This window comes from Tamandua tetradactyla, chromosome 2, assembly GCF_023851605.1.
Source record: "Tamandua tetradactyla isolate mTamTet1 chromosome 2, mTamTet1.pri, whole genome shotgun sequence".
Lineage (NCBI taxonomy): Eukaryota > Metazoa > Chordata > Mammalia > Pilosa > Myrmecophagidae > Tamandua > Tamandua tetradactyla.
Genome location: NC_135328.1, coordinates 183009918 through 183036747, shown reverse-complemented (window position 1 = coordinate 183036747; position 26830 = coordinate 183009918). Strand labels below are relative to the sequence as shown.

Genomic DNA, 26830 nt, shown 5'->3' with positions numbered 1-26830 from the left:
TGCCAATACTTTTTACCTCTTTTTGTTTTTTTTAAGGTGCATGGTTGGAATCAAACCCAGGTCTCTCGCATGAAAGGAGAACATTCTACCAGTGAACCACCTGTGCACCCTTTGCCAACACATTTTTATTATCAGTTTAACATACTCTGGGATGTATCTGGGCATTATAACAAGCTATACTGAATTACAGGCCCTCACTCCCATTTTGGTTCCCTGTGCCTGGGTTGTTTAAATGATCTGTCCAGACATTGTGCTAAACTATGTGCCACAGAAAATTTAGGTTCTGGACAAAATAAACATTTCTTCTTTTGGTCTCACAGAGTAGATGAAGTTCTAAAACACAGACAATGGCTTCCTTATCCCTGTATTCTGAATTACCTCAATTCCCACCTGATGCTTGGCTTCATTCTTATCTCTCAATACCAGGTTTTACATATTTAGCATAGTCTCTCAAAATCTAGAAATAACAATTACCATTCTGGACTAAAGGTGATGGCTAGAAGAGCTTAAAATCTACACTGCTATAAAAGCTAAAATTTTCTTATAAGTATTTTCTAAATGAGACCATACAGTATTTGTTTCTGGCTTATTTTGCTTTACAAAATGTTCCACAGATTCATTCACGACGTTGTATACCTCACAACTTCATTCCTTCCCATAGCAGCACAATATTCAATCATATAAATACACCAACGTTTGCCATTCTACTTCTCAGTCAGTGTATCCTTCAGCCACCTCCATCCATTGGGCATCATGTCTAATGTCCAGAATTAACAGTTCATCAACACTCTCGATTTTAGACAATTTCACTGTTTCCAAGAGAAAAATAACCGATAAACGCACCCTCACCAAATAGAAAATCCAAACCTCCCCTTAACTCTTGCCCCTCTCCCCATTATTTAGCCCTGCTGTTGCTGTCATACTGTTGCTGTTTTCCTATTAAATAAAGGCCACAGCATGCAACAGCAGTCTCCCCCCTACGCCCCAATATTATAGACACTTTGTACAAGATTCATACCTTTGAAGTAGTTCATGCAAGAACTTATTTACATTTGTAATGGTTAATCAGTGGGACACGTGGGTCTATACAACACCTTCCAATCATACTGAACTCTTCACCTTCAGTATGACAATATTGTTTATAATCCCACTAATGAACCGCCCTCACTTCTATCTTTCCCCTTATATTTAAGTTCAACCTCATTAGCTAACTGTTCGCCCATCTCTAGTTTCTGTGTATCTCGAAGTCCCCTATATTCTGTAATATAAGCCTCTGGCTTTACCTTTACAGTGGTCATAAAAGCAAAACTGTACCTTATCTGTCCTGTTGTGTCTGGCTTACTTCACTCAGTATTATGTTCTCAAGGCTCACCCATATTGTCATGTGCTTCAGGATGTCATTTCGTCTTACTGCTGCATAATATTCCATCGTATGTATATACCACATTGTTTGTTTCTAATATAGAAAAAGTCAACCAAGGCCCAATGTATGTCCTTTTTGCTTCTGGTTACCTGAAAGTAAATAATCTGGCATCTAAAGACACATACACACACACACACACACACACACACACACACACACACACACACACACACACATCAAACAAAACGGAATGCACTGGAAACCTTCCTTCTATCCCCTTTATACCTAAGATATGTGGACATCCATCAGGGACCTAGGCAGACTGTGAATGTCAACAAGAGGTACATAATCTCCAGAAGGAGCATTTTTATGATTGGAAAAATTTTCCTGGCCCTGTTAGAATTAGTTCCTTAAGTGAAATAGTCACACTTTAAGAAGAAAGAAAAGGAATATTAAGAGAAATCAAGAAAATATGTAAATTAAAGTCCCTTGAAGTCTGAGGATCCTAATTGAGGTTGCCTATCAGAATCTCTGTGGAGCTTTGGGAAAATATGTGTTTCCAAATTTCTAGAGGAGAGTCTCAGCCATATGTAGATTTCTAAAGCTCCACAGGTAATTTTGACAACCCTGGTTAAGAATGATAGCTGCCTGCAGCTTTAGAAGGCTATGGTCCTATAAAATTTTACCAGGTTTTGAGTACCAACCAGGCAGGCGTGATATGGAGATATTCAAAGAGATATTTATACTCATATCTATAAGAAGCCACTATACCAATCTATTCAAAGTATAACATGAACAAAATTGTCTAAACTCAGAACAAGGAAAGGAGTTGAAGGGTACAGAGACAGGGGCTCTCTAGTATGCCAGAAAGTTGGAGGCAGAGATTGTGCTTACCTCCTGATTCCCGGGGTCTGATTCTGTTTTTTCTCCCAGGTGAGGCTGTGGCTTTGCCATGCTGAGTCTGGGTTCAAGAACCAGGAGAATTGGTAAGAATTCTCTTCTAAGGAGGCATTAAGCCAAGTGATTGGTGTAGAAAGGAATGAACTTCTCAAATCTGGCAACACCCTACTTGGGCAGCCAAAGACCTGCCAGTCACATGGTCCCGATGGGTACTCTGGGTGCCAGCCAATCCTGCGCTAAGCCAGCACACGTGGCTCCTGTTCTGCGTGGCCCCTAGCCACGCTGGTCAGTTTGTGTATCCTGGCTAAGTAAACTCTGTGGACAAGAAAGGGGGGTTGGGGAGGTTTGCTATTCTAGCAAATCACAGCCAACCTGAAAATGCTGCAAAGAAAGACATGGTGAAAAAAAAAAAAGGAAGAAAAGAAAAGAGGAATCTTTAAAGAGGAAAGCTAAAGAACTGTAGGAGGAGGATTCGAAATTTTGGTCAGACTGGAAAGGAACGCTGACTAGCAAAGATCATGAACAAATAGTACAAATTAAATGTAATTTGCTACATTCACGTGGGGTAAAAAAACAAAACAAACAAACAAACAAAAAAAACTCACAAGGTCCAAGCAAGCAACATAAAGGAATGAGGCAGCGTGGTACAGGTAAAGCGGAACAGGGGCGAGCATAGCTTTCTGCAAACCCAGTTTAAAACAACAACAAAAAAAAGCTGTGTTAGCTAAAAAACAGATGGAATCTGCAGGTCAGATGCCAGTTTGAAACACCCTGATGGTCATAGTCAGTAAAGGAAAGGAGAAACGGCTTTTTAAAAGCCTAACAAAAATAATTTTAAAAATAAAAATGATTTTAAGGTTATCATAATTTCCAAAACCAAATTGAAGGAGGATAAAAAGCTGAAGTAAAATATAGAAAGAAACAGTTAAATTACACCCTAAAGCCAGGATGACTTCCTATGAGATGAGTCAGATGACCCTGTCACAGTATTCTCAAACTATAACCAGAGGGGCACAGTTGGTCACAGGCATGCCCAGGTCACTGCAAGATATCCTTTCACAAATCTCATTTACAGTCTAAAGGTGTCCATAATATCCCCTTGCAGCACAAAGGATGCCTTTACTTCCTTCCTACTTATTTTTCTTTCTTTTATTCCTGAAATAATTTTAGACCTACAGAAGCATTGCAAAGACTGTACAGAGTTCCCATATACCCTTCCCCAGCCCCCAAAGTGTTAACATCTGACATAATCACAGTACAATTAACCAGAAATTATAAGAACAATACTATTAACTAAAATAGGGACTTTTTCTTAAATTCAGTTTTCCCACTAATGCTCTTTTTCTGTTCCAGGATTCAATCCAGGATCCCACTTACATTTAGTTGTCATGTCTCATTGATCTCCTCTGATCTGTGCCAATTCCTCAGTCCTTCTGTCTCTTTCATGACCTCAACATTTTGGAAGAGTACTAGTCAGGTATTTTTTAGACTGTTCCTCAATTTGGGTTTGTCTGATGTTCCTCGTGGCTCATGTGGATTTGAGGAAAGAATAGCACAGAAGTGAGGTGCCCTCCATCTTGGTGCATCAAAGGAGGGTTGGGGGAAAGCACGATGTCACTATGTTGTGTTATAAGTAATGTTAACCTTGATCCTTTGGTTAAAGAGATCCCTGCCAGTTTTCTACACTGTAAAGTTATTTCTTTCTTTGTAATATTGGGGAGAAGGAGGAGGTGAGAGATACTTTGAGACTATGCAAATGTCTTGTTTCTCCTTAACCTTCACTCACTAATTTTAGCATTCATAGATGACCTGTCTGTAGCAGTTATGACTGTGGTTGTTTGAATGGTGATTTCCTATTTCCCTCATTCCTCTACATTTTTTTAAATTGGAATTCTTCTATAAGGAAGAGTTATCTTTCTCCCATTCACTTGCCTATTCAATTTTTATTTTTACCAACATTAACTCATGGATATTTATTTTATTCTTTGACTTATAACCTAGTATATCCTTATTTTTCGGCTTGAAGAAAATACCAAGAATACCAACTTTTGCTGTTGAGAGCTCTTTCAGGATTGCTCCTTGTGACAGTTTCAAGTGTCACCTTGGCCAGGTGATGGTGCCCTGTTGTTCTGATGCTGTGGACTTAAATCATCAGCATGTGAAATTCATCTATGGCTGATTACATCTGCAGTCTGCCAAGGGGTGTCGCCTTCTGCAATGGGTGACATTTAATTTAATTAGCTGGAGACTTAAAAGAGAGAGGTCAGAAGAGAGCTCAGCAGCTCAGCATACCTCATCTCGGCACTCGAAACTCAGACCCAGATATTTGAAGATGCAGAAAGAATTACCCTTGGGAAACCCGTTTTAACCCAGAAGGAAGGAAGCCCACAGACATCCTCCAGATGTCTCTCCTCTGAAGAACCATCAATTTGCAACTAAATAAATCCCCTTATTAAAAGCTGATCTGCTTCTGGTATGTTGCATTCTGGCAGCTTTAGCAAACTAAAACACTCCTGTATGTGACACTCTTGTTTGTTAGAGCACTTCCTTACTTTCTGGCACCACAAAATGTTCCTTGTATTTTCCTTCCCCCCAACGTTGGAATCAACTACTTTTCTAGGGAGTCCTGTTTCCTTTTATTGGATAATGGCACTTAGAAACCAAGATTTGGACACTGGGAGTGTTTACTACTACTGAGGTGCCACTGCTTCTAGGCCATCTCAGTAGACAGAGCTAGGAAATATGTGTATGCATACTAAAACATGTATACACATAAATCTATATTTCTGTATCTGTCTATTAAAATAAACTTGAATTAATGCTGATACCTCTGACTCCAATCCAACACCAAAGGGTTCATTCTAGCATTCTCCTTTGCTTATTAGTAACTTTTTTCTCTGAGAAACCTATGTAGAAACCTAATTCTCATTATCTCTAGCATATTTACCTAGTAATTCCTAGTATGCATGTAAAATAATTTCAAAATTAACAAATACCCCATGAGAAACAAATTTATCATGTAGAGTACAATATCTATATACAGTTCTTTCTGTCATTAGCCTTACAGTATTCAGTCAAGCACTTTTTACCAAACTTACTTGAGTTAACAACTTTATTCTCTACCCTATTCAGTGACATTGTCATGCATTTTTGCAGTTGGCCTCACCTGTTATTACATCTTAGTTCCTCCCAGATCCTGGTTGATTTTGTATTTAATTTGCACACAACAAAATCAACACAATGAATTTTGACAATTACATAGAGTTTTATATCCACCAGCACCATGCCACACAGAACAGTTTCATCATCTCCAAAATTCCCTTATGCTGCACTTTTGTAGCAACCTCTACATCCAACCCCAACCCCTGTTATATAAATGGAATAATAAAATATGAATCTGTTGGAATATGGCTTCTTTCATTCAGTAAAATGGATTTGAGAGTCATCTATGATGCAGAATAAATCAATATTTATTCCTTTTTATGGCTATGTAATATTCCATGGTAAAGATCACAGTTTGTTTACCTATTTACCTGTTGAAGGACAAGTGAACTGTTTACAGTTTGGGTGATTATGTATAAAGCTGCTATCAATATTCAGATACAGGTTTTTGAGTGAACATTATGGTTCAATTCCTTTGGATAAATATCAAAGAGTAGAACCTCTTGCTATATGATAGATAAACATATGTTTAACTGTATAAGAAACTGCTAAACTATTTTCAAAGATGCAATATCATTTTGTACTTCCACCAGAAATGTTGGAGAGTTCCAATTGCTCTGCATCCTTATCAGCATTTGGTATAGTCAGATTTTTATTTTATTTCTAATTTTATTTATTCTAATATAATGAAAGCTCATTGTGGTTTTAGTTTGAATTGTCCTTAATTATTAAGGATGTTAGTATGTTTTTCATATGCTTATTTTTCATCTTATATTTTGTTTGGCAAAATGTCTGTTCAAATCTTTTGCCCATGTTTTTATTGAGTGGTTACTTTTTTATTGAGTTTTGAGAGTTCTTTATATATTCTGCATGTAAGTCCTTTATCACACATATAATTTGCAAATAAGTTCTCTCAGTCTGTGGCTTGCTTTTTCATTCCCTTAATGTTGTCTTTCACTGAGCAAAACTTTAATTTTAATAAAATCCAATTTATTAATTTTTCCTTTATGGTTTGTGCTTTTAATATATCTAAAAAAACTCTTTATCAAATAAAAGTTCACAAAGGTATTCTCCTAAGTTTTTTTTCTTGATGTTTTATAATTTTAAAATGTACAGTCAGGTTTATAGTCCAGTTCATTTTTGTTTAAGACATCCAATTGTACCAGCACTATTTGTTGAAAAGACTATCCTTTCTTTATTAAATTGCATTTATACCATTGCCAAAAATTACTGCATTATATTTGTGTGGCTCTACTTCCAGGTTTTGAGTCTATTCCACTGATCTATGATCTATCATTGTGCCAATACTATACTGTCTTTATTTTGTAGGTTTATAGCAAGTCTTGAAATTGGGTAGTGCATTCTTCTTCAGTTTTGTTTGACAATTCTAATTCATTTTCCTTTCCAAATAAATTTAAGAACCAGCTTGTCTATATCTACAAATAAGCTTTCTGGAATTTTTACTGGAAGTGCAATAAATCTGCAAATCAAACTGGGGAAAATCTTAACAATACTGAGTCTTCCAATCCTTGACTACAGTTTACTTCTCCATTTATTTCAGTCTTCTTTGATTTTTTCATCAGAGTTCTCTGCTTTTCAGCATACATATCCTGCATATACACTCTTAGCTTTATAGTTAAGTATTTAATTTTCTGGCATTTTATTCCAAATTTCAAATTCCACCTGTTCATTGCTAATATAGAGAAATAAAATTCACTTTGTATCCTGTAAACTTACTAAAATCTCATTAATCCTAGGAGCCTTTTTGTAGATTATTTCTTATTTCTACATAGAAATGTTACTTGTGAATGGAAAGCTTTATTTCCTCATTGGTAATCTTATATGTGTTTTAGCTCTTTTTCTTGACTTGTTGTAATGTCTAGAAATCCCAGTATGATGTTGAATAGGAAAAATCAGAGAACATCCTCGCCATGTTCTTGATCTTAAGGGGAAAGCATTTAGTGTTTTTGTCCAGAGGTTTGCTGTACATGCCATTTACGAGGTTAAGGAAGTATCCTCCTATTCCTGGTCTTAATCATGATTAGATGTTGAATTTTGTGATCTAGTTTTTCCAAATCTATTGAGATGAATGTTTACTTCCTGGATCTGTTATAAGATAAATAGCACTGCCCGACAAATGTTCAACTAGCCTTGATTGGTATTGCGTTGAATCTGTAAATCAATTTAGGTAGAATTGACATCTTAACTATATTTAGTCTTCCAATCCATGAACACGGTATGCCCTTCCATCTATTTAGGTCTTCTTTGATTTCTTTTAACAATTTCTTGTAGTTTTCTTTGTATAGGTCTTTTGTCTCTTTAGTTAAATTTATTCCTAAGTATTTTACTCTTTTAGTTGCAATTGTAAATGGAATTCATTTCTTGATTTCCCCCTCAGATTGTTCATTACTAGTGTATAGAAACACTACAGATTTTTGAATGTTGATCTTGTAACCTGCCACTTTGCTGTACTTGTTTATTAGCTCTCGTAGTTTTGCTGTGGATTTTTCAGGGTTTTCGACGTATAGTATCATATCATCTGCAAACAGTGATAGTTTTATGTCTTCCTTTCCAATTTTGATGCCTTGTATTTCTTTTTCTTGTCTAATTGCTCTGGCTAGAACTTCCAACACAATGTTGAATAACAGTGGTGATGGTGGACATCCTTGTCTTGTTCCTGATCTTAGGGGGAAAGTTTTCAATTTTTCCCCATTGAGGATGATATTAGCTGTCGGTTTTTCATATATTCCCTCTATCATTTTAAGGAAGTTCCCTTGTATTCCTATCTTTTGAAGTGTTTTCAACAGGAAAGGATGTTGAATTTGTCAAATGCCTTCTCTGCATCACTTGAGATGATCATGTGATTTTTCTGCTTTGATTTGTTGATATGGTGTATTACATTAATTGATTTTCTTATGTTGAACCATCCTTGCATACCTGGGATGAATCCTACTTGGTCATGATGTATAATTCTTTTAATGTGTTGCTGGATTCAATTTGCTAGAATTTTGTTGGGGATTTTTGCATCTATATTCATTAGAGAGATTGGTCTGTAGTTTTCTTTTTTTTGTAATATCATTGCCTGGTTTTGGTATGAGGGTGATGTTGGCTTCATAGAACGAATTAGGTAGCTTTCCCTGCACTTCAATTTTTTTGAAGAGTTTGAGCAGGATTGGTACTAATTCTTTCTGGAATGTTTGGTAGAATTCACATGTGAAGCCGTCTGGTCCTGGACTTTTCTTTTTGGGAAGCTTTTGAATGACTGATTCAATTTCTTTACTTGTGATTGATTTGTTGAGGTCATCTATTTCTTCTAGAGTCAAAGTTGGTTGTTCATGCCTTTCTAGGAAGTTGTCCATTTCATCTACATTGTTGTATTTATTGGCATAAAGTTGTTCATAGTATCCTGTTATTAACTCCTTTATTTCTGTGGGGTCAGTGGTTATGTCTCCTCTTCCATTTCTGATCTTATTTATTTGCATCCTCTCTCTTCTTCTTTTTGTCAGTCTTGCTAAGGGCCCATCAATCTTATTGATTTTCTCATAGAACCAACTTCTGGTTTTAGTGATTTTCTCAATTGTTTTCATGTTCTCAATTTCATTTATTTCTGCTCTAATCTTTGTTATTTCTTTCCTTTTGCTTGTTTTGGGGTCAGTTTGCTATTCTTTCTCCAGTTCTTCCAAGTGGGCAGCTAATTCCTGTATTTTTGCCCTTTCTTCTTTTTTGATATAGGCATTTAGGGCAATAAATTTCCCTCTTACCACTGCCTTTGCTGCATCCCATAAGTTTTGATACGTTGTGTTTTCATTTTCATTTGCCTTGAGATATTTACTGATTTCTCTTGCAATTTCTTCCTTGACCCACTGGTTGTTTAAGAGTGTGTTGTTGAGCCTCCACATATTTGTGAATTTTCTAGCACTCTGCCTATTATTGATTTCCAACTTCATTCCCTTATGATCTGAGAAAGTGTTTTGTATGATTTCAATCTTTTTAAATTTGTTGAGACTTGCTTTGTGACCCAGCATATGGTCTATCTTTGAGAATGATCCATGAGCACTTGAGGAAAATGTGTATCCTGCTGTTGTGGGATGTAATGTCCTATAAATGTCTGTTAAGTCTAGCTCATTTATTGTAATATGCAAATTCTCTGTTTCTTTATTGATCCTCTGTCTAAATGTTCTGTCCATTGATGAGAGTGGGGAATTGAAGTCTCCAACTATTATGGTAGATGTATCTATTTCCCTGTTCAGTGTTTGCAGTGTTTGCCTCATGTATTTTGGGGCATTCTGGTTCGGTGCATAAATATTTATGATTGTTATGTCTTCATGTTGAACTGTTCCTTTTATTAGTACATAGTATCCTTCTTTGTCTCTTTTAACTGTTTTACATTTGAAGTCTAATTTGTTGGATATTAGTATAGCTACTCTTGCTCTTTTCTGGTTGTTATTTGCATGAAATATCTTTTCCCAACCTTTTACTTTCAACCTATGTTTATCTTTGGGTCTAAGATGTGTTTCCTGTAGACAGCATATAGAAGGATCCTGTTTTTTAATCCATTCTGCCCGTCTATGTCTTTTGATTGGGGAGTTCAATCCATTAACATTTAGTGTTATTACTGTTTGGATAGTAATTTCCTCTACCATTTTGCCTTTTGTATTTTATATGTCATATCTAATTTTCCTTCTTTCTACACTCTTCTCCATACCTCTCTCTTCTGTTTTTTCATATCTGTCTCTAGTGCTCCCTTTAGTATTTCTTGCAGAGCTGGTCTCTTGGTCACAAATTCTCTCTGTGATTTTTTGTCTGAAAATGTTTTAATTTCTCCCTCACTTTTGAAGGACAATTTTGCTGGGTAAAGAATTCTTGTTTGGCAGTTTTTCTCTTTTAGTAATTTAAATATATCATCCCACTGTCTTCTCGCCTCCATGGTTTCTGCTGAGAAATCTACACATAGTCTTATTGGGTTTCCCTTGTATGTGATGGATTGCTTTTCTCTTGCTGCTTTCAAGATCCTCTCTTTCTCTTTGACCTCTGACATTCTGACTAGTAAGTGTCTTGGAGAACGTCTATTTGGATCTATTCTCTTTGGAGTATGCTGCACTTCTTGGATCTGTAATTTTAGGTCTTTCATAAGAGTTGGGAAATTTTCAGCGATAATTTCTTCCATTAGTTTTTCTCCTCCTTTTCCCTTCTCTTCTCCTTCCGGGACACCCACAACACATATATTTGTGCACTTCATATTATCATTCACTTCCCTGAGTCCCTGCTCATATTTTTCCATTTTTTTCCCTATATTTTCTCTATCTGGTTGGATTTCAGATGTTCCATCCCCCAGTTCACTAATCCTAACCTCTATCTCTTGAAATCTACCATTCAACTAGCCTTGAATTTCAGAGTTAAACCCCAATTAGTCATGATGCGTTTTATGCACACACATACACACACACACATAATTATACATACATTGGTAGATACAATTTACTAACATCTTGTTGAGGATTTTTTTTGAGAAGTTATGGGTTTACAGAAAGATCATGCAGAAAACACACACTTCTCATATATCCAACCCCATTTTCAACATTTTTCATTACTGTGGTAACTTTGTTATAATTGACAAGAGAATATTATTATAATTATACTATTGACTAAGTTCACAGTTTACATTAGTGTTCACTGTTAGTTTATTCAGACCTACTGCTGTGCTTTTTGTTTTTTTATAATTTTTGTTCTAGAAATATACACACCTCCAAAAATTTCTCCTTTAAACACATCAACATTGTCACATGTATCAAAACTTCACTTCTTTTTACTGCTGAATCATACTCCATTGTATACACACACACACACACACACACACACATATACATCACTTTTAGTTTACCCATTCAACTCTTTTATGGAAACATGGGTTGATTCCCTCATTTGGCAATTGTGAATTATGCATCTATGAACACAGGTATACAAATATCTATTCAAGTCCCTGCTTTCAACTCTTTTGGGGATGTATCTAGTAGAGGGTTGCTGAGTTATGTGGTAATTCTATTCTTTCTGAGGACCACCAAACTTTTCCACAGCAATTATATTTTTACATTCCCACCAAAAATGGACAAGCATTCTGTTTCACCACATCCTCTCCAACACTTGATATTTTCCTTTTTTTTAACAGTAGCAATTCTAGTGGGTGTGAGATGGTATCTAATTGTGGTTTTGATTTGCATTTCCCTAATGGCTAATGATGTGGAACATCTTTTCATGTGCTTTCTGGCCATTTGTGTATCTTCTTTGAAGAAACATCTATTCAAATAATTTGCACATTTTTAATTGGATTGTTTACCTTTTAGTTGTTTAGCTGTAGGATTTCTTTGTATATATATTGGATATTAAGCCCTTATTGGATATGCGGTTTCCAAATATTTTCTCCCATTGAATAGGCTGTTTTTACTTTCTTGACGAAGTTCTTTGATACACAAAAGTTTTTAATTTTGTTGAGGTCCTATTTACCTATTTTTTCTTTTATTGTTCATGCTTTGGGTGTAAAGTCTAAGAAACCATAGTCTAACACAAGGTCCTAAAGATGTTTCCCTACATTTTTTTTTCTAGGAATTTTATGCTCTTGGCTCTTATATTTAGGTCTCTGATCCACTTTAAGTTAATTTTTATAGATGATATGAGGTAGGGGTCCACCCTCAGTCTTTTGGATATGGATATCCAATTTCCCAGCACCATTTGTTCAAGAGACTATATTTTTTCCAATTGAAAGAATTTGGCACCCTGGTTAAAAATCAATCAGTTTGTTATACACTTCAGAAGTGACTTCAGTTCTCTCCTTTCACCTTTGCACAAAGACTCTGACATGCTTCCATCCAGATGTCATGAGTTGCTATGAAGATGTTCACAGATTATTCTTTATTCACTTGTCTGTTCATTTTTATCTGATTCCTCTCTTGTTGTGTGCCAATTCCACTCTTTCGTGGTCCTCACAATAGCCGAGGATTTGGTCCTTCCAGTTCTCCACAGATGGCTGATTACATCACCCCAACTTCCATCTAGACACTGATGCAGTTATATCTACCCCTCCTTGCTGAGAGTCACAGGACCTTATGGTAGGCAGGCTGAATAATTGGCCCCAAATATGTCCATGTCTTAACCCTGGAATCTTTGAATAAGTTGCCTTGCATGGCAAAAGGGACTCTGCAGATGCAATAAGTTAAGGAGTTTGAGGTGGGAATATTATCATGAATTATCAGGATGAATCCATTATAGCCACAAGGGCTCCTATAAAAGGGAAGCAAGAAATCAGCTAGGTATTGCTAATTACCATGGTTTGTCAAACCCCAACCAAAACCATTCCTGTTAACCCTAAAGAACACATAGGCATCTATTTGAGATTCTACAAAAGTTTTACGTACTAAGTTTACTTTCCAGAATACTACAACCTCTAGATGGTTCCTAGGCCAGATAAGTCCTGAAACCCAGAGGAGCTCCAGCCTCTCCAAGAGCATCAGGTAGTTCCATTCCCCCATCCCATATTATTGACAGCTCTTTCCAATATGAAAAAGTTGGAATGGGCATAGCCTGGATGCCCCTAAAGATTGGGAGAAGGATCAATAGAAAAGGAGGAGTTATAACAGGAAAGACAGGATTTAACAAATGAGTATGGCTGCTGAATCATTACATTGAAATTTCTTTTAGTCTTCAGTGTCTTGGAGCAGCTAGAAGGAAAAACCTGGAATTGTTGAACTGTAACCCTTACCAAACTCTGAAATCTATTCTTTAACTTTTTGTTACAGTATACTTTGAAAGTTATTACTTTTTTGCATATATGTTATATTTCACAATAAAAAATATTTTTAAAAAATCAATCAGTGATAGATGTAAAGGTCTATTTATGAACTCTCAATTCAATTCCTTTGCTCTATAAGTTTGTCTTCTTCTAGTACCATGCTGTTTTGATTACTGTAGCTTTGTAAAGTTTTAAGATTGAGAAGTGTGAATACTAAAACCACATTCTTCTTTTTAAAGATGGTTTTGACTATTTTGGGTCCTTAACACTTCCATATAAATTTGATGATTGGCTTTTCCAATTCTACAAAAGTTGTTGGAATTTTGATTTCTTATAGTGTATTGCTGGGTCTTGCTTTCTTATCCAAATCTGGCACTCTTTGTCTTTTAACTAGCATGTTTAGACCATTCACATTTAATGTGATTTTTATAAAGTTGAATTAAAATCTACTATCTTTCTAGCTGGATAGCTATTTTTTACTTGTTCATCCATTCTTTCTTTCATTTCCCACCCCCCCGGCTTCTCTTGTTAGCCTTACTGGGGGTGGGGAGCAGGAGGTTGCAGGACAGGATGTTTTCTGTTTTCTGATTAAGCTTCCATCTTTGGCATGAACTGTATCATCAAGTCTTTGAGGCATGGTCTTCACAGTGATCCTGCCCCTCCTGTGGGTTACTTTTGAAAACAGCATGCATTCCTAACCTTTCCCCAAAAGTCAAGAATATTTTTCTGTTCCCTTGCATCAGATGTAGTGGGATTTCAAGAGTACCCTAAAGATGAAAGTATTTGCCCCTTCACACACACATACTATACAGATTAAGGCTTTTGTTCCATAGGGGAAATAGGAGAGAAGGATATGTGGAGTTTATTGCACAGCACTGCACCACATTTCTGTGAGTTCATGGTGGGTGTGTTGGTTTGAAAGGATTTATGTACCCTATTAAAGCCATGTTTTAGTGCTAATCAATTTTGTAGGTGCAACAGTTTCTTCTAATCCCTATTCAGTATTATAGGTTGGAAACTTAATTAGGTTATTTCTATGGAGATATCACTCAATCAATGTGGGTATTAAACTTGATTAGATGGAGACATGCCTCCACCCATTCTATGTGGGTCTTAATTAGTTTACTGGAACCCTATAAAAGAGAAGACATTTCAGAGAGCCCCTTTTTATAACACTGCAGAACCATGAAGCAGAGAGTCCACCAGCCAGCAACTTTTGGAGATGAAGAAGGAAAACACCTCCCAGGGAGCTTCATGAAGCAAGAGACCTGCAGAAAAAGCCAGCAGAAGCCACAATGTTCACCATGTGCCCTTCCAGCTGAGCGAGAAATCTTGAAGGCCATCAGCCTTCTTGAACCAAGATATCTTTCCCTGGATGCCTTAGAGTGGACATTTCTATAGATTTGGGGGTTTTTATTATTTATTATTTATTTCATTTTTTGTTTGTTTCTATAAACTTGTTTTAATTGGGACATTTTCTCAGCCTTAGAACTATAAACCAGCAACTTATAAAATTCCCCCTTTAAAAAGCCACTCCATTTCTGGTATATTGCATTCTAGTAGCCAGCAAGCTAGAACAGAGGGGTTCACAGACAAAAAGCCTACCACAGAATATGTACCCCACCCCCCCCAGATTTGAAGCCTCTATGAGCTTCACCCTCTTTTGCCACTGTGTGCTCAGCCAGTGTCCACCTATTCACCAATCATAGCTAAACTCTTCTTATGGGTGTCTAGCTACTTCCTGCCCTTGTAAATCAGTGCTCATGTCTCTTTTCTCTCTACATATATCTGCCTCTTCCTAGATTCTGAATGTGCTGGTTTCACAGTTGCTTCAGTACTCCAATGCATTCATGAAAAGTTTCAAAGTTGTAAATTTGGGGACAGTGCTTTTTCCAGTTCTTTTTACCTCTGAATAGAAACCAGAACTGCATTTCTTTTAATGAAGCATCTGTAACTTTCACAATAGCAAGCAGAAGGTATTGCAGGTGGTCAGGGTAATCATAGTCGTCTTGGGAACTTCCCTGAGGGGCTTTAGCATTGACATATGTCTCAGAAACCTCTCTATTCACTGCTTTTGAGAAATGTAAAGTGCAGGGAAAAAATCCCATAGGAGTCAAGTAAAAGACAAAAAATGTACGTATTTTTAAAAAGTGGAGGCAGAACCTGTGTAAACAATGGAAAGCAGCTACCTGTATGCAATTGTCTGATAAAGAATATGAAACTACATACTGAACATCATGCATTCCTTAAGAGAAAATAATTTTATAAGACTTCTAACCTATTTAAGTCACTAGCAGTATCTTTCATACACATCGTTATTTAGTGAGAAATATGAAGGTGATAAATTACTCAAGATTAGGCAAATGACAAAATAACATACTTATGTTTTATTATTTACTATATTTTTCCTCAAAGGTAGGTCTTGCCACTGACCATTAAGGACTCCATTTATTATTATTATTATTAGCAGCAGCACTGATGAATCAATTGGCATTTAGTGATCGCTTAGTACAAGCCAGAGGCTCTGTTTCGTTCATTACCAATTTTTTTTTATTTCATCCTTTCAACATCCCAATAAGAGAACTGGGATTCAGAGGTATGAAGAAGCTCACCTGGTACTAGAATTTAATTCCAGATCAGACACCAAAGTCCTTACTTTTAATTTCTGAGCTAGAAAGCCCCAAGGATAATGTTACTTAGATTTCATGTAGCCCATTGAGCATTTCCTTTCTGTCATTAACAATGCTGGAAAAGGTCCACCCTTACACAAGAACACAAAAGCATCAGGAAAGCCTTACTGGCTAAGACCCATTGTCCAACCAGAAGGACATTCAGTTTCAGAACGGCAACAAGGAACCATTTGTTGAGAGAGCATGACAACTGACCTTTATAAGGTTGATTTGTAAAGACAGCATAACTGTATTCCATGCTATCCAAATCTTTCTCTCTCTCTTACTCTGTGTATATTTGTGTGGGCATACATGCAAGCACCAAATACTCTTTTCTTCTCTATAATACAGCATTATAACCCTATTTACAGTTTTCTTAACTATATATATGTTTAACACACTAATTCTTAAGAATAAAGAGGTTTATAAAATATCTCCTATTTCTAATAAGGTGGTATAATATGACATTGTAAGGTTATCTTAGACAACTGGAATATAGCAACAAGCATAGAAATGAGTTTAAAAGACAATAATGCAAATGGTCATTATTAAATCTTCAGCTAGAATAACAAAGCCAGACAACCATATTTTACCTACCCCAAACAAGTGTGTGAAAAATAAGATAGATTAAATAGGAAAGACAATAACAAGCAATGGCAATCATCAGCAAGGTAAAGAGGAAGAGTGCCACAAAGAGCAGAGAGAAGTAGTCATCAGGGGAAATTCAGTTCGAGGTTAAATGAAAATCACCCTATATAACCCCAGAGATACCACCAGATTTCTGAATTATACCACACAACATAACTAATGCTTCACTACTTTTGATAAGCCAAGATACGCATAGAAAATGAATCTATTTAGATGACACACTAGGGAATATGGCCAGAGGCAACTAACCCAGGGGCTTCTTTCTCCTGTCCAAAGCTCCACCGGGCTTCCCTGGGAACTAGAGGGAGTGGGGATCATATTTCAGCATGCTTATAATCCATTCACAACACATCTGCTGTCCACTGAGTGGAAAGCTCTGCAATAACTGGTGTTTACAATGATGATCTTGTGTCAATGAGAAGTTCAATTACATTTGGTCTATTCTACTTAAGAAGGTGTAGAAATATATAACACATCAGAGTAATTATTTGCAGCAAAAGGGGTTAAATATTAAAATATTTTGATGCATCAACAGTAACAGTTATTAGAAAAATAAGATCTTGGAACACCCAATTCCTTGAGATTTCATTATTTCATTATTCTGTTCTTTATTGGGCTTAAAATCTTTTCTGTCAAATAGTCCTATTATTTCAAGATTTTTTAACAGTCTGAATTAACCTTATCAATGCCAGTCATGGATTTAAAGCATTAGCTTGGGTGGCCCCATGTTGCAATACTGGGATACTTCTGGAGGTAAAGAGTGTACTATTGACAATTATACAAAAACAAGGCCTGAGCCAGAACTCTGTTCTAGGCAAACCAAGATATGTGGACACCCTAAAATTAGGTCAGTTCCCTTGGTCAGTCTTGACCATTTTAGAGCAAAGAAACCTAAGCTAATTTTCTTCTTCAAAAATAAAAATAGGAGTGGTATCACCAGGATGGCAGAGTGAGATGCTCCAGGGATCTATCCCCCACAGATTCTTTAAACAACAGGCAAAAACTGGCAGCACCATCTTTCTCAGAGCCACAGAAAACAGTTGAAGTTTTCAGTAATTGGGTAAGTGCCAAATCAAGAAAAAGACTACGTATACCATCGTATGCCATACTGTCCCATCTCCCACCTCCTCCCAAGCTCAATGCAGACCCAGCCCTTGCTGTCAGTGTGGGCCCTTGGTCCTGGTTCCAGAAGGAAAAGAGTAGCCCCTATGTATATACATGCATGTATGTATGTACCTGTCTGTCTGGTGGCAGCCTAAAGAAATGACCTAGGACACTTATCTCTGGAGCACTATCTCAGAACTTGCACTACAGGCAGAAACAGCTCACTGAGCAAAAAAAAATTAAACTAATAAACAATCAAATTGCAATGGCTTGGGGAAAAGGATTACTGACTGTAAGATATATGATAGAGTGCCTGGATTGGGAAGAAATACAATTTCCTAGAAGGAAGAGAGAAGAATCCCTAAGGCCAGAAGTGCCTATGCAGAACCAAAAGCATGCTTAAAAAGACCAGAGAGGGATTGCAGAAGTAGAAGAATTTTCCTTTTATCAACTTCAACGTCTTTTCTGACTACGAAAAATGCAAAAGACAAGGAGTGGAACTCTACAGAGAATTCAGGGGAAGACTGAGTGACTCTCAAATTTGAACCTGTGTCAATAGAAACAAAAGAGGAACAGTAGGCTTCCAGTGAACCAAGCACATCAGGTTCACTAAGAACCTCAGCTAAGGGCACCAAATGAAAAAAATCCATGAAAGATGACAAAGCACCATGCAACAACAGACCAAAACCTTGGAAGAAGATAACAACTCCTCCATTACCATCTAAACTGTCACCAGTCAACCTGCTTCATGGAGATACCCTGCGGGCCTGGTGCCAGCAATTAAAGCTGAGCACCGAAGGTCAGAAATTAGAAGCATATAGGTGCTCTGCAAACATGCTTACCCAAATCAAAAAGACATTCCTGTCATAGTGAAGGAGGCCTAGATACTGATGCAGTCTCAAAGAACATCAATGGGGGAAATGCCTCTGGAAAATTCAGAGAAAAGGAAGATGTCTTCTGAGGGCACTAGCCCTCCAGAAGTGCCTCCTCCACCAGAGACACTTCAAAAATGGAGTCCGTTTTTTTTGGCATGGACAGGCTCTGGGAATTGAACCCATGTCTTTGGCATGGCAAATGAGAATTCTGCCAATGAGCCACCATTGTACTGCCCAGAATCTATTCTTCTTGAGGGAGTAAATACAACTGTGGTGACAACTTCTACCCAAGAGCCTGTGTGGGCTTCCTGGACGAGAACTGCAGCCAGGGCTGGGAGTGTGCAGACAGCGGAATCGACACAGGAGGCCTATGGTATCAGTGGTGTGTGGTACGAGGAAGAAGTCTCCTTGCAAACACAGATGGGTGAGTTCACCTGCAATTTCAGGCTGGACAAGTCTGGGTCCCTGAAAAACAAGGGGGCGTGAGTGCACTCTTCTTCTTACCTGCCTGCAATTTTCCACTCCCACATCTGGAGGACAATATGTTGTGCCCCAAACGTGTTCAGAGGAAAAAGGTCTCTTTTTTCCTTTTTTCCAGTGAGATTGCATTACCAAGAAAACGATACTTCCATGATTGCAGTTAATGGTGGAAAAGGTCCACAATCAATTGGATGGTGTCACTGACCACTGAGCCCTGGACCTCACCACGCCCTCCATGTTTCCTACTTGCAGGATACACAACTAGTGTGTTGCACATTTTACCTTTAGGCCCCAATAGTGCCTGCTCCGCTGTGGGTAGGAATATAGGAGACTCTTATGTTTAAACTGGGAAAAACACGTTGCAAATTACTGTTCATTCCAGTTTAATTGAAAAGTTGTCTATACTCCCAAATATCTACCCTTCTGAAACAGAAATGACTAAAACAGCTCTTTTAAGTGGGTAAATGCTCTTCAGCTGAGCCTTGGGGTATTGCGTGACAAAATAACAGAAATTTCTTCCTGTATTGGACTTCTCACCTTAGAATACTGATTGCTTTGGAAACTGCTCCTTTTTAATCGTAAGTTTTGTGACTTCAAACTATTGAATATTTTAGGCTGATGTGAAAGCTATTATTGCCCTCTTCCTGTCAAAAACAATGATTTTTAATATACAAAACAGCATTTTTCAAAAAAGTTATTCTTTAGGTTTCTGTGTTTTGGCTCTGGGATCAAGACAGTGTTCTTCTCCACTCATTATATATGAATTGGAAATGTATATATAAAATAATTCATCACTCCACTGTTGTGTTAGTTAGATTCAGTTGTCAACTTGGCCAGGTGAGCATACCTAGTTTTACTGCTGCGAACATAAGCCAATGGTACGTGAACCTCATCTGTTGCTAATTAAATCTGCAGTCAGCTAGGAGCGTGTCTGCTGCAATGAGTGACGTTTGACTTAATTGGCTGGTGCTTAAATGAGAGAGGGAAATGTAGCACAGCCAAGCAGCTTGGCATTCCTCATCTCAGCAATTGCAGCTCAGCCCAGGCCTTTGGAGATGTAGAAAGAAGTCACCCCGGGAAAAGTTGTTGGAACCCAGGGGCCTGGAGAGAAGACCAGCAGAGACCATCCTGTGCCTTCCATGTAAGAAAGAACCTAAGTGGAAAGTTAGCCGCCTTTCCTCTGAAGAACTAACAAAATAAATCTCCTTTTATTAAAAGCCAATCCATCTTTGGTGTGTTGCATTCCAGCAGCTAGCAAACTAGAACAACTGTATTTAGTGAGCCATAGTCATTGCATTCAAATTATTAATGTTCTTAGCTCAAAGAAGTATTAAGGCAAAAAGCATGATTTTTGTGTGTGTGTGATTCATTTTTAATTTTTTATGTACTAACTAAATTTATTGTCATGTGAATTTTGGAGAAGATCTGGTGCTTTTCATCTGCCCTGTGATTTTAATGGCAGTTTCCCATGTTGTTTTATATAATGAATTGGAGAGATTTATTTTTATTTTACACCAGTGATGACATAAAAAGTAATACAGTGGAATGGAAAAAGTGGTGGCATTGGAAAGTCTGTAGACATCAGTTTATAGACTGGTTTGGAAAAAAAACCCAATAAATGATAAAGCTAGAGAGAAAAATTTGTTGATTGGCAGAATATTTTCACAGTCTCAACAGTGAATCTTCACAAATTGCTCACTAGCTATCAGAGATAAAAGAGAAACAGCAGCCCAGCAAGGAGGTTAAAGGAGCTGATATGACCTGAACCCAAATACTATCACTTAACTAAGCCATCAAGAGGTGCAATTTACTAAACTTTTCTGTGTCTAAATTTCCATATTCGTAAAAAAAAATATATAGGAAGTATCTCAGGACTGATGAGAGGATTAAATGAATCAAAACACAACTGAATGAAATCTCAGTTCTTGTATCTATACAATGTGACTAATTTCAAAACCCATTTTTGAGGGGTTTTGAGAGGATAAATAGTTAATTTATGTGAAATAGTACTGTGTCATGGCACATAATATGGTTATTAAATGCTATCAATATAACCTGGCACACGGTGAGGACTCCACAAATGGTGGCATGGTATAAAAAGATAAAATATGTGTGTGTATATATGTAGAATCCCACAGTATTAATAACTCATTATTGACCTCCCCCCACCACCCCCGCAAAAAAAGGCCACAGAGGACCCAATGATTACACCTCAGGCTGTTCTTTAGGATGATTGTTAGGATAGATACACTCTGAAGGAGAGAACTGGGCAACACAGAACCAATCCACAAACACTGTAAAAGGTACTGTTTTTTTTTTTTTAAACATGGGCAGGCACCAGGAATCAAACCCGGGTCCTCAGGTATGGCAGGCAAGCATTCTTACCTACTGAGCCATCGTGGCCCGCCCAGTACTGTTTTGGTTTTCTTTTATATCTTTGCTTCTATTTTGTTTTGCTTTGCTTTTTCAGTTTGATAGCTCCTAGCCTTCAAGGAAATGCCTGTCATAACACTAGGTAGATATAAGCTTAAAGAATATGTATCTTATGGACTAAATTCCAAAATTATCACATTAAAATATCAAAATGTCCAGTGTATAACAAAAGATTACAAGGCCTACAAAAAAACAGGAGCAATATTAAAATCAAAACCCATCAACAAAGAAGATCAGGCTTTGACATACCAAAATTTTTAAATTGTCTTAAATTTGCTTAAGGAGGTAAAGGAAAATAAAGCCAAAGAACTGAAGGAAAATGATAAAGGATAAAATGAGAACTTCAGTGAAGATACAGAAAAAAAGGGCCAAACAGAAATACTGGAGGTGAAGACCACAATAACTGAAATTTAAAAATTGCCAAGATGGGTTCAACAGCAGATTGGAATTAGCAGAGGAAAGAAGCAGTAAACTTGAGGATAAGGCAATCAATATGATTAAGTCTGTGGGTCAGGAAGTAAAAAGAATGAAAAAAAGCAAGAGCCCAAGAGATCTGCAAGATACTACCAAGCATACCAATAAATGCACTATGAGAGTCACAGAAGGAGATGACAGAGAGAAAAGGGAAGAAATAATATTTGACGAAATGGCTGAAATCTCACCAAATTTAATGAAATGTACAAATATGCACATCCAGGATGCTGAAAAAAATCCTATCAGGATAAAGTCAAAGAGAGCCTCACCCAGACATATTATAATCAAACTGTTGAGTACCAAAGACAAAGAAAGGATCTTGAAAGCCACAACAAAGAAGAAACAAGTCATGTATAAGGTAACCTCAATAAAATTAAGTGTTGATTTCTCATCAGGAACCACAGAGGTAAGGAGGCAGTGGGATGGCATATTTAAAGGGATGAAAGGAAAAAACTGACAACAAAGATTTCTATACCTGGCAAAAGTATCTTTCTTAAATAAGGGAGAGATCAAGACATTCCCAGAAAAACAAAAGGTGAGAAATTTGGTAACCACAAGACCAGCACAATAAGAAATGCTAAAGCGGGTTCTTCAAGATTAAAGGAAAGAAACCATACTGTAGATCAAAGGTGCATGAAGAAATAAACATCTCTGGTAAGGGTAATTACATTGGTAAGTATAAATGACAGCACTCTTGTATTTTAGGTTTATAACTCTACTTTTTAGTTCTTATAGGATCTAAAATGCAAATCTATAAAAGCTATATAATTCTATGGTTTTGTGCACACAATGTATAAAGATGTAATTTATTATAAGAACATAAAACTGGCAGAAATGGAGGTATAAAGGACCATAATTTATGTATGCTACCTAAGCTAACTTGGTATTTGGAAGCCAGAAGACAATGGGAAGACATATTTTAAATGTTGAAGGAAAAAAATGGTATCCCAGAATAATATATCTGACAAATAATATATCTTCCTTTAAAGAGGAGGGCAAATTAAGACATTTTCAGACAAACAAAACTTTGTTACTACTATACCTGACTTACAGGAAGTGCTAAAGGGAATCCTTCAAGTTGAAAGGAAAGGACACTTTTAAGCAAGTCAAAGCTGAATGAAAAAGACCTCCAGCATAGGTAAAAATATGGGTAACTATAAATACTAGATTATTGCATTTTCATTTGTAATATTGTCTTTTACTTATTGTATGACTTAAAATTCAAATGCATAAAAAAACAAGCATAAACCTTCGTTACTGGGCACAAAATGCTTAAAGATGTAATTTTGACAAGAACAACATAAAAAGGAGGAATGAAGGGATATAAGTTTAGAGTATGGATAGGTAATTAAAGTCAAGTTGGAATCAACAGCTAAATTGAAATAGATTTAGTATGGTAAATGTAATCCCTATAAAGAAACTATCTTAAAAATCTACACAAAAGGAAAAGAGAAGTGATTCAAAATGGCTCATTATGAAAGATCATCTAAACTATCAGAAGATAGTAATGGAGAAAAGGAGACATAAAAAGGTATAATAACACTTATAAAAAATAATTTGAAAAATGGCAGAAGTAAATCTTGCCTTATCAATAATTACTTTAAATGCAAATGGATTAAACTCTCCTGTCAAATAGCAGAGATTGGCAGACTGGATCAAGAACAGTGATCCAACTATATGCTGCTTACAGCATACCAATCTTAGATCCATAGATGCAAACAGGTTGAAAGTGAAAGGATGGAAAAAAATGTTTTTTGAAAATAATAGCCAAAAGACAGCTGGAATCACCAGAATAGATTTTAAGTCAAGATAAAAAGAAGAAAACTATATATTGATTAAAGAGTCAGTTCAACAAGAAGATTTAACAGTTATAAACATATGCAACTAACAACAAGGCACCAAAATCTATGAAGCAACCACTGACAGAAATGAAGGGAGAAATATAGAGTTCTACAATAACAGATGGAAATTTCAATACAACACTTTCACTTTGCATAGAATATCTAGAGAAAATGTAAAAAGAAAATAGAGGATCTGACCAAGATTATAAGCCAACGGAGTCTAACAGACATATACAGGACACATCACCCAAAAGTGGCAGAATAGACATTCTTTTCAAGTGCAGATGGATGATATCCCAGGATAGACCGTGTGCTAGGGCAAAGAGAAGTCTTTTTTACTGAGAAGTCAGTAGCATCTCTGACCACAAAATGGAATGCAGCTAGAGGTCAATAACAGAAAGAAAACTGGAAAATTTACAAATATATGGAAATTAAACAACACACTCCTAAAAACCCAAGCAGGTTAAAGAGGAAATTACAAGGAAAATTAGAAAGTACTGAGAAACAATAATCAATAACTTCTACCAAAGAAAAGTCCATCAGAAAGCTTCACTGGTGAATTCTACCAATCTAAAGAATTAATATCACTCCTTCTCAAACTCTTCCATATAATTCAAGAGGAGGAAACACTTTCTAATTTTTGCTATGAGTCTAGCATTATTCTGATACCAAAGCCCAGTACAGAAACCACAAGGAAAGAAAATTATAGACAAATTTTCCTTATGAATTTTTAAGTAAGATTCCTTAACAAAACATTAGCAAACTGAATCCAACAGCATATTAAAAAGATTACACACTATAACTTAGTGGGATTTATACCACGAATTCAAGAGTAGCTCATTCAAGAGTGGGCCAGACATTGACACACACATCTATGGCCAAATGACTTTTTTCCTTTATTTATTTTTTATTTTTTCATATAGTTGTGCACTTATCATCACAATTGACTTTTTTTTCACACAATCAGTGTATACACTACATAAATAGAAGGGAGAAAACCACATAATTACCTCAATAGATACAGAAAAGGCATTCAACAAAATCATCATAGCTTCTTGATAAAAACACTCAGAAACGAAGGAATAAAAAGGAACTTTCTCAACATGAAAAAGGACGTTTAAAAAAAAACCCACAGCTAACATGATACTCAGTGGTGAAGGACTTAAGCTTTCCACCTAAGATCAGGACTAGTATGCTTGCTTTCACTGGTATTCAAAATTGTACTAGAAGCTTAGTCAGAGCTGTTAGACAAGAACAAGAAATAAAAGATGTACAAATTGGAAAGGAAGAAGTAAAACTACTTCTATTTGAAGACAATGTGATCTTATATATAGAAAATCTAAAGAAATCCACAAGAAAATTATTACAGCTAATAGATGAATTGCAAAGTGGCAGGGTACAAGATCACCAAAAAACTGTATTTCTATACACTAGCAACGAATAATCAGAAGAGGAAATTAAGAAGATAATTCCACTTACAATAGCATCTAAAAGAATAAAATATCTAGGAATAAATTTAATAAAGAATATTAAAGACTATATATATTGAAAACTACAAAACACTCCTGAAAGAAAGAAAATATAACTAAATGGCAAGACATTTCATGTTCATGGATTGGAAGGTTAAATATGCCAATATTACCCAAAGCAAAATACAAATTCAATGCAATTTGTCTTAAAATTCCAGAAGCCATTTTTTAAGAAAATGGGAAACTGATCCTGAAATTTATAATTAACTGCAAGGGGCCCCCAGTAGACAAAAGAATCTCAAAAAAGAAAAACAATATTGAGGATTCACATTTCCCAATTTGAAATTGTACAAAGCAACAGCAATCAAAGTAGTGTGGTACTGGCACAAAGACAGACAAATAGTTCAGTGGAACAGGATTGAAAGGCCAGATATTGGCCCACACATCTATGGCCAAATGATTTTTTTCCTTTATTTTTTATTTTTTTCATATAGCTGTGTACTTATCATCACAATTGACTTTTTTTTTTCATTTTTGTGAAGAATAACATATATACAAAAAAGTAATACATTTCAAAGTACCTTACACAATCTGTTGTAGAACAGATTTCAGAGTTTGGCATGGATTACAATTCCACGATTTTAGGTTTTTTACTTTTAACTGCTCTAAGGTACTGGAGATTAAAAGAAATATCAATTTAATGATTCAGCAATCATACTCAATTATTAAACCCTCCTTCTCGCTATAATTCCACCATCAGCTTTGATCTTTCTCTCCCTCTTTAGGGGTATTTGGGCTATGCCCATTCTAACTTTTTCATGTTGGAAGGGCTGTCGATGATATGGGATAGGGGGATGGAATTAGTTGATGTTCTGGAAAGGCTGGACCCTCTGCATTTCAGGACTTATCTGGTCCAGGGACGCATCTGGAAGTTGTATGTTTCTGGAATGTTACCCTAGTGGACCCTTTGTAGAATCTTGTATCATACCCTAGCTGTTCTTTAGGATCGGCAGGAATGGTTGTGGCTGGGGTTTGGAAAGTTATGATAGGTAGTAATATCTAATGAAGTTTGCAGAAGAGTGACCTCCAGAGTAGTCTCTTGACTCTGTTTGAATTCTCTCAGCCACTTCTTTTTGCCCTTTTGGTCAGGATGGAATTGTTGATCCCATGGTACCAGGGTCAGACTCATTCCTGGGAGTTATCTCCCATGCTGCCAGGAAGTTTTTCACCCCGGATTTTCATGTCCTAAATAGAGGGGGAAGACAATGATTTCACTTGCAGTGTTGGGCTGAGAGAGAGAGAGAGAGAGAGAGAGAGAGAGAGAGAGAGAGAGAGAGAGAGAGAGAGAGGTATGGTCAAATGATTTTTGACAAGGGTGTTAAGTACATGCAGTGGGAAAAGAACAGTTTATTCCACAAATTGTCTTGTGAAAACTGGAGAGCCACATAGAAGCTGACCTCCTACCAAGTAAAAGACTCAATTCAAAATGGATCAACCACCTAAATATGAGAGCTAAAATCAAAAACTTTTAGGAGAGACCATAAGGGAAAATTTTCATATGCTGCAATGTAGAAAAGGATTCTTAAATATGACACCAAAAGCACAAGCAATAAAAGAAACCATTAATAA

General features: G+C 36.5%; 1 protein-coding gene and 1 pseudogene across 9 annotated transcripts in view; one reads left to right on the top strand and one right to left on the bottom strand.

Annotated features, from left to right (window-relative positions):
• The window catches only part of HIVEP3 (HIVEP zinc finger 3), a 553422-nt gene that overhangs the window by 434908 nt on the left and 91684 nt on the right, over window positions 1-26830 (bottom strand). For 3 of the 9 annotated variants that reach the window (XM_077150039.1, XM_077150045.1, XM_077150040.1), the window contains exon 1: window positions 2258-2610. The exons of 2 other annotated variants lie outside the window; for them this stretch is intronic. The gene's annotated coding sequence lies outside the window, so the exon portion shown is untranslated. Of the gene's footprint in view, window positions 1-2257; window positions 2611-26830 lie in introns of those variants that run through there. 4 more of the 9 variants (XR_013171033.1, XR_013171032.1, XR_013171031.1 and 1 more) reach the window with 3 other exon arrangements.
• Window positions 18278-19249, top strand: LOC143658169 (developmental pluripotency-associated protein 4-like; annotated as a pseudogene).